We start from the raw sequence: 9642 nt of genomic DNA on the forward strand, positions 1-9642 counted from the left end.
AGATGTATGTAATACCCTAAATATTCCCTTGGGTGTGTCATTGGGGGAAGCTGGAATTGCAGTCTCATTCCTACTGCTACAGGATTTCTTAATCAGCCCAGTCTGACAGGTAGTAACAAAGCTGCTCAGTGTTCACATTTGGCCTTGCAAGTTTCTTTCCAAGACACCAGCTGGCTTATACCTTTTAACTGATGCTCATGCCTTTAACTTCACATAAGCTAAAAGAGAAAAAGGTGGCAGAGGTTAGCAAATGTAGAATGGCAAAGAACCAGGGCCCCGCTGAAAACAATGCGAACAACTTCAGATCAAGTACCAGCGCTGCAGTTTGCAAACACTTTGGGCTGGCATGGCTTTTTGCAAAGGCAACACCTGTTGGGTTTTTTGTTTTGTTTTTTTCTAAAACACCCTCATTTTAATCAGTAATTAATTTACATTAAACATTGGAACATGGCAAAAGACACCTTTACTTGCGAAATCTATTTAAAAGCAAAGGACTAGTCTGCAATTGCAGCCACTCTCCCATCCATGCACTCAGACCTCATAATGCAGTTTAGGGCAGCAGCAACCTGCAGGCTTCTTCCTGCTTGCTGCCCCACTAGCAGGTCTATGATTTCATGCAGTCTTTGAAAAGCACTGAATTTAGCTGAATTTGCCAAGACTATGATCCCAGTTGGTGCTACAACCTCATGCCTGGGGTTGACTTACAACTACTAAGCAAGGTCTGGAAACAGTGAACAAGAACTGCTGGATGTTGAGCAGGACACAGCAGTGTTCTCTGGATGTCTAAGCTGGACATGAAAGTGTCACCTGTCAAGTAGGGGGCATTGGTTTCTGGAATAAATTGCAGGTCATCCCTCAGTCACCACTGTTGGGCTCATCAGCAGCTGAATTGCATATTTTAAAAGCTATGGAGTTAACCACAATTTTTCATAAAACTCCAGAAGACCAAAAATATTTTCCTCCTGTTCAAAATTCATTTAAGATCCTATCCTAGCGCTCAATGCAGTTCTCACCATCTCTTCACTGTTAACACTGAGACAGCAAAAAATAAGTTGCCATATCGTTAAGAGCACATAATAAGAGCTAGCGCATTTCTGCCATACCTGCATTTTCCCTGTGCTTGTCAGTTTCTGTCCCAACAGAAGAAAATACACTCCATGAGATAGCATAAATCACTGTGCTCACACACAACACAGGCGAAGTACAAACTGAAAACTGTTCAAAAAGTAAGAAACCATGTGGACAGCTGGTTTGCCAGAAGTGATAAAGTATCTATCCAGCAACTATTTAAAAATAAATTCTTAAAGGTTTGCGTCACAGCTGAAAAAACATCCACAAAACCCCACGTTTGTATGTACATGTCTGGGAAGTCATCAGCTCGAATAACAAATACGCACTGGTTAGTTACAGTAATTCAAGTGGTTAAATGGACTATCCAAAAAACCCTGTTCGTTAAAAATTTGGCACATTTAAACTATTGCAGGAATGTTAAAGCCAACTGATCGGTTAATTACTGGCTGCTCTGGTGAGGCAAATGAAAGCCAGAGGCACCCGTCAGTGCTTCCAGGCACGGTCAGGAAATGGTGTTCCCAATGGCTGTAAACGGGTCTTGCACCCTAAAACCAAGGAAGCTGTGCTGGTTCATGCTAAGTGAAAGTATCTCATGCCCTCTGTAAGACAGGGCATTAGCATAGGAAAGAAAATGATTGTGTCAAGCTGTCTTTTACCACCTAAATCCTGCAGTTGAAACCTCCATGAGTCAACTGCAACAAGCTTACCAGAGGAGAAATACAGCAGCAAAATTCTGCTCTGTGAAGGTCAGTTAGTGTGTGGCTCTGGTCTCACCTAAGTGCCTTTACCTGAAGTTTGCATAGGTCACACACTGTGCGTAAGGATGGATACAGCAATGGAGTAGGGAAGAAAATGAAAATGGCACGCATGGCAGGGAGCAATGCCGGGGAGAGAGCTAGGCTTACCTGCAAGCCACACGTTTAACTGCACTCACCTCTACCAGTGGACATGGCGCATGGAAAACTTTTCTACAGAGCTGCCTTAAAGTGGTGAGAAAAAAAAAAAAAAAGGGCACCAGTGTCCTGCAGCAGGAACTGCTGACTGTCTTCCAAAAGGATGGTGGTGGCACTCCTACACACCTGGCTGTCAGTCCTTCTTCTTACTCCTCCTTCCTATATCAGAAAAAAATAGAAAAGGGCTGTGGCACGTCAAGCACAGGCTGCTTGCCAGTGGTCACTCCATCACATGTGAATCCCTTTTATCAAAATGGCAAGTCTTGGTCCAACAAATATTATGGTCACTTTAGGCACATCCTATTGCTTCTAGCAATGTCTTACCATTTGGAATAGATCACTTGCTACCTACATTCCCAACCCATAAAAGCTATACCTACAGTTTATTTGGCTCATTGTTCTTTTATCACTCCAATATACCACACTTAATGGTAAAAGTGACAGACATTCAGCAGTAGTAAAAGCTGACTATAAACATTTCATTCTCTATTTAAAAAAATGTTTGTAACCTTTTTTTAAAATAATTTTCTTTCTTTGCAATCAGCTGCTAGCAGCTGCTTAGCTGCTACCCACAGTACATTTTCCAAGCTCCGGATCAAAACCATGTTTTTTTTAAAGCCAGAAAAAACCTATTTTAAAAATGAGTAAATTTACTGCCAGTTAATATGTAATTGACCAATTATTTTCCAGAAGTCCCATCAGAATGGGAAAAAATTAATGTCTGCATGGAAGAGCCCATGAACGCCTCTGAAATGGAGAAGTCTTTAAAGGACATGCTGTTGCAGCTTCCAAACTGAATCAAAAAAGGAAGGTGGAGCAGAACAGAGTTTTCTTTAAGTGTTTCTTATTTTATTCTGCAACATTACTGCAGAAAATCTGCTAAATCAATGGCTCTGGCAGCTGCCAGACAATGCTTTGATAAAGCATGCTGGATTTCATGATACAATTTAACTTCTATTTGAATTTTTTTTTGCATTACTCATAATATCTTCAAAGTTGAAATCTTTCCCTTTGCTCATGAGCCAAAAGATAACATAAAGCTAGGCACCTACTGCACTGCAGTCAGCAATCTCCATATCACCTTTCCCAAAAATTTTATGGCTTTATTTGCACCCCAGATCTAAGGATCTCCTGCAGCAGGAATTTGGTTGCAGGCTTAGCAGGCAGTCAGGGAGTGACAAGCAGGAGGTACCAAAGATTGCCGTTTTCTCTGAGCTGGATCTTCAGTTGCAGCCTCGTATATAAATACGCAGCCCAAAAGAAAGTAGCACTGTAAAAAGGATGCTGCAATGACTTGGCCAATGCTTCCATATTAAATAGGAGCAAAGAGGTAATGTAACATGCCGGCTGCCACCCCTGTTTGCAAAGGAACAGAAAAGCAAGCTATTAGCTCTTGCTGTGGTGTATGAGCAGTCCCTTGATGCTTCATCCAAAATCTCTGCAACTTTACTATCACTGCACATAATCCTGCTCTTGGAAGTGGCAAAGGTTTTCTTTGTCCTAACTACACCTCCCAGCTCAAAAGACCCCAAACCCACATATATGAGCTTACTGCACATACTATATACAATATATAAAAATAAGAAATCCCTGTGTAGAGGTGTAAATGAGCTGAAGGGCTGTTTTGTGCAAGGATCTCATTTTAGAGGGAACCAGGCCACATGAGATTCACCAGCAAAGGGTTACAGAGTATTTTAAATGCATCCCAATGCTATTATTTGGAGGCAGGTGATAACAACACTTGCATGTACATAAGCACATTTCCTTGCATTATCTGGCAGTGTACATTATTCCTTACTCCGTCTCCAGCTGAAGTTTACTAAATATCCTATTTTACCAGAGAGAAAATTCCCCCTGAGTTGCAGATAGCCGCTCAAGGACAGGCAGCAGAGGCGGCAGGAACAGGACCCACGAGCTCTGCCCACTGCAGCCATGGGGTGGCACAGGCCAGGGCCAAGCTATGGCAAAAGATGGGGATCAAACTCCTGAGCTGCTCTGGGAGACTGTTTCTAGATACAGGCCCACAGCTTGCCGCAACAAAGCACAGTCTTGCAAGAACAGCAAGAGGCACCCTCCTGGGTTTTGTTGTGTTTGGGTCTCAGATGAAAAAAAAGTTGCAGCATGCTGAACTAAAATAAAGAAGGCCAAAAGGTGGGAGAGCCAGAGGTGCCCTGGCCAATGGCTTGGTTTGAGGAGCAGACAGCCACCACTCGGCCCCCTGCACAGTGTCAAGTGCACCAACTTTGAAGGACATGGAAATGTCAGCAAAGAACCTTTTCCAGTAGAAATATTAAAGTTACTTCAAAACAGATACCCCCAAGGAGCATACTCCATCCTCCCCAGTGCTTCCTCACGTGCACTAGAAAGGCAAGAGCAACGCCACCAGTCCCTCTCCTCCTCTTCAAAAATGGCTGTTTAAAGCTGGGGGCTGGCACAAAGCCTCATCAAACCCCCCACGTTGTGCAAGTAACCCCAAGAGGCCTGACCACACCTCTGCCACATTTCTCACCTGGACAAGATCAGTAATTATTATCTGGGAGGCCATGGAGGAGACCCTTGGCTCACACCTGCTGCTGTGAATTGCAGTGAACTCCACTTAGTACCACCACAGCAAGTTCAGGTTTACAGTTTAGCTGTACAACTATCTCAATTTTTTTTCTTTGTAGTAGAAGCTTCTGGAAGTCACTAAAAATAAGTTTGTTTGGGTTTTTAAATCTAATCCAAATACATCTGTGTCATCTTTCAAGATGGCACTTTCCCCTTGTCCCTACTTGACAACAGATTTTTCAGTCATTAAGAATGCTCTGCATGCACAGAAATATCTCGGGCTATTTTTCCCATAATCAAAAGAAAACAAATCCCAGAGCAGCCCTGGCAGGCCACTTCCGGACAGCGCTGCTGCCCCCCCCTGAGACCCATCATGCTTGGCTGTTGCCTTCAGATGGCAAACAAGAAAGTTTGCTTTCAATATAAAATTAGACACTGAAACAAACTGACTTTTTTCCCCCCCTAGAATAAAATCCCAAATTCTTGCCCAACTACTTTTCCCTTAAACACATTCTAAGACAGTAATGTAGATGTATATGAGTGGCTTAGATTGTATAAGCCAGCATTTACGTTCTCTCCCCACTCCCCTCCTGCTGTCAGTACCATTTGATATATTCCTGGCCAGTGCTGGAAGTTCACATCACACCGCAGTCACTTGTAAGCATTTGTGATACAGCTCAAACCATGCTATCAGCTACCAGGATGCTCTCTGCTATTGCCTGCTGGTTCTCATGTGCTTTCTCCTACAAGGCCCTTCCTGATTATAGAGGATTGGCATTCAGAAGGAACTGCAAAGTTATTTACCTCATTATCCTTCTTTAAATCCCTCCCTAATACCCTCATCTGCTGTGATATCTAGATTAATTTTGCCAGTTAGAGCTGGTAACATGCTATGGCTACCACCCATACCCATCTATCCTGACAGTAAGTTTCTGAGGGCAAAAAGCTATATTTTAATTACAAGGAAGACATTCTTGCAACTCTACAAGTTTACTTGTAAACACCAATCAAATCTTTCAGTATTGCCAAAATCTTCTTGGCCTAATGTAATGGCATTTCTGCTATAGGATGTATTTCTATGTCTAACACTGAAAACTGTCCTTATTAAAAAAACCAAAAATCTATCACAGCCATCCTTAGCAGTACCATTCCTGCAGTGGGTTTACATTGCCAAGTATAAATTAAAGAGATTTCATAAGCAGTTCACAATAATTTATCCAATTAGTCTTTTGCTTTCCCTGTCCATTATAGATAACATTGACAAGAAAATTGCTGGCCACTGTCTAGAATAGTTCATGAAAGCTTCTGAGTCACTGCAGCATCTCCTTTTCACATCTGATCAACTGCGCAAAAACCTGGGGATAAACACTCCTGCACATTACTGTCATGTCCTGGGGATCTTCATTCAAGAGCATTTGGAGAAAGCAAGCATGAAAGAGGGCTGCAAAGCAACATGATTTAAAAATTTAAGCAGTTACAAAAAACATCTGGGTACCTCAACCAACCTTTTCCTACCCACATACAATACCCAGCACAACACAGGTATAACATGTTATTGAGCCCCTAGATTTCATGGTTTAATAAACTTCTTCATTTTACCAGATCTGCTAATTCATTACATGTCCCACATTTTGCATCTACAGCAGCTTTGAGCACCCCAAGATCTTTAATCCTCAGCTAGGCCTCTTCCCTTAAAAATATATATCATCACACTGGATGTGCCACCACGAGAAAGCAAAATAAATTTTTTGTGTCATCGCATTTTTCAGTGTGGAGTTGCATGAACACTCCAGGGAACTCTGGAAAAGAAGAAAATTACAGTATCTCAAATCACTATAAAATATTCAGAAGGTGAAGCTCAAACATATAAAGGATTCCAATTGTGAAAGGTTCTTTCACTGCTATTAACTGCAAAGAAATAACCGGAGGCACTGCTGAGTATAGCTAACGCCCCGCTGCATCAGCCTTTACACGTGTAGGATTGCACAAGCCACTACACTAGGACATTATATTCCCTTTTAAACTGAAACCTAGTTCTTAGTCTTGTGCTTTGCTAATGAGAGGGGTGTCCTGGGCAGGGAAACGCACAGAGACTAGATCATGGCTGAGAGAAGAGCAAGGAAAGAAGACAGCACTGCAAGGGGGAAGGAACACAACTGCCTTTCTTTCACTTGGAGACAAATTGCTTCTAAAGGCCTGGCTTCATAAAAAAACCAACAGCTGAGCTTGGCTCCTGAGGCAGTTCATTGGCCTTGACAAAGCCACTCAGCCTGGGAGAGACACAACCAGGTCTTCAGACAACTTAATCCTCTCCAAGTTTGGTCCATCAGCAAGTCCTTCAGCAATCTTAGCACAGCTCTGCACCCATCATGGCACTTGAGGATCACCAGAAGTCAGAGACCTACCAACTTCTACGTCCCCTGGTGATGTGGACACCCTCTGCCCAACTGTCTTCATGTCCCATGTGGAGCACCAAGTGGATTCCAAGTAGCAGGAGCACAACCAGATATTGCACACACAGACTCTCCCTTTAATGCTCAAATCCAAGCTTCTAAGCAAAAAGCAGCAGCAGCAACACCAGCCAACTGCAAGCAACCACAGTCCAGTCACCAGAGTCACTTCCATGGTGGGCTCCATACCCACCTGGGCTCCACAGAGATGAAAGTGTCTGCAGCCAGTGAGAAGTTTATAAAAATAAAATTACTTTATTCTTTGATTTTCTAACTTTTTTTTTTTTTTAAATCATACTGAAGAAGAGGTGAGAAAAGGCAGAAGCTTTTCCATTTGAGAATGGCCCATTCCCCAGCTTTTAAAATATTTGTGTACAGGATGCTGCAGAACTCCATACAGCCACCCAGCTCTGGAAAAAAATTCACTTCCCCACTTCTGTGACTGTCCTCTGCAGTCCCATAAGCGTATTTGAGACTAAGTGTCCAGCAAGGAGGAACAAAAGCCAAGTCTCTGCAAAAGTCAAGACCACGCACTTCCAGTTATGGGCAGCAGCAAGTCTGAGAACAAAACGGCCAATGAACTGTGCACACAGGAAACATGCTTTTATCCCAATAAAGAAAAAAAAAAAAAAAAAAAAAAAAAAAAAAAGAAAAAAGAGAGACATGCCACAAAAGACATGGCTACTGACTGTGGATTTTCCAGTGGTTGTTATGTGTGGCACCTCTCCTCTATGCTGCTGGGTTAAACTGAGTAGCAAGTAGATCCACTTATTTTTAAGGGTACCCGAGCTGACCACCCCACTGCCAGCCCTCCCAGCTCTGGCTCTCCAAACATGTTGTTCTCTTCCTAACAGGGAACTACCAAGATTAGCTTCAGTCAAATCCTTCTCATTTCTCAGCAATTCCTTGCCATCACAGAACCAAGACTTCCTGTCCTCATATCTAATCATGGCTATAAAAGTGTAGTATGTTCCTTCCAGGACAGTTGCTCCTACATTCATCTCCTTCCGTGGGGTGGCACAGGCAATCATGCAGCTGTGCAGTGGAGCAGATGAGGGAACTAAACTGGGTTAAAACTAATCCAGCAAAGAAAGAAAGAAAGGTTTGCGTTCAGCCAGATCAATTACCTAGTTCCCGTTCACCACATAGGTGAACAGATGCTTGTGCCAGCAGGAGACCAGGGGCAGCACCAGTGCATGGTGGCGGCCTAATGTGTTCAGGAAATTAGAGCCCAAGTCATCATCTCTGCCCTCACCATGGCCAGAAACAACCAACAGGAGTCTGGAATATGCCCTGCAATGCCTCCATTAGGGCTTAGCTGTGATTAAAAACAGGTTAGTTACTTAATACCTTTCTTTAAAGTCATTATTTTTCCATAGCTTTTAGACTGGTTGCCTGGAAAACGGCAGAGCTAACCCCACTCAGGAAGCGTGCTGTTTGGATGTCAGTTTGGAATATCCAACTTTACTGGTTTTTTCCCCTTAGAATTCAAAAATATTTTGCCATGCAGCTAGCTAACCAGGTCTTAGAGGGATATGGTTTCTTGTTCTCTTGCTTATAAGGGAAACTTGAAACAAATTAAAATTATTCTGGCCTTGTACTAAAGGTCAGTGTTGTGGGGAAAGATGACTTGTTCGGAATTCAGTCAGGAAGTTTAACACAAATAATCCAGCTTGAAGTTCTGTGAGAACAAGTCCCAGCCAAAAACAAAAAACAAAAAACAACCAAAAACTATGTGCTGATAGAACTAATTTAAGTACTAAATCTCTCCTTTCCAAGCATTTTTTCCACCGATAAACCCAGAGGCTTTTAAAACTGCCAAGTGAACAACTATTTAGCTGAGGTGTGAAAGAGATGCTGTTGGTACCTTCCCAGATAAAACTAGGCTTTTATCAGGAGACTTAAGCAGGAACTAGCAGGGGAAGGAACAAAAGGTATTGTTGTAAATTGCTGTGAAGATAGACTGCACTGTACAGAATGTCACCATTACTTGTTGTAAAGCATTAAGCTGCCTCAAACTTTTTCAGCAAAATGTTCATGCCATAAAAGAGGGAGAACAGCTGATAAAATCCAACAGTTCATTTGCAAATAACTAATTCTTTGTTAGTAAAAAATGCCTTGCAGTTGTACAGATGCCTTCTGTATCCGTAAAGCAATATTTGCCTCTCTGAGGCTACATCATGAATTACATTTGGAAGTGTTCATGACTTAGAGACAGCCCAGAAAGACTTAAAGATATTCCATTCCCACTAGAAACAGGTATTAAAAAGCGAACATTAGAATTAGTAAAAGACCAGTAGATGCTCTACCTTCATGTCACTGCCAGCCTTGAAAGGATGACTTCAAAAATAATTAGAGAGAAAGCATTTATGTTTTAGAGAATATGTATATATTTGTGTATGTAAATACCTACGTAGGGACATAATGGGTCAGGAGATCCCTCCCAAAACTCTGGAAATGAGAAGAATGTCGAGTTGAAGTTCCTCACAGGTTTATACCTCTGCGGTTGGTCTGACCAAAGCCAGCGGGGCTGTAAAAGCATCTGCATCCAAATATTTAAATCCATCAGACAGTCCAATTTTGTTTGTCTGGCTGACCAAAAGCTGTTACCAAGAAATGAA

Source organism: Strix aluco, chromosome 14 (genome assembly GCF_031877795.1).
Source record: "Strix aluco isolate bStrAlu1 chromosome 14, bStrAlu1.hap1, whole genome shotgun sequence".
Classification (NCBI taxonomy): domain Eukaryota; kingdom Metazoa; phylum Chordata; class Aves; order Strigiformes; family Strigidae; genus Strix; species Strix aluco.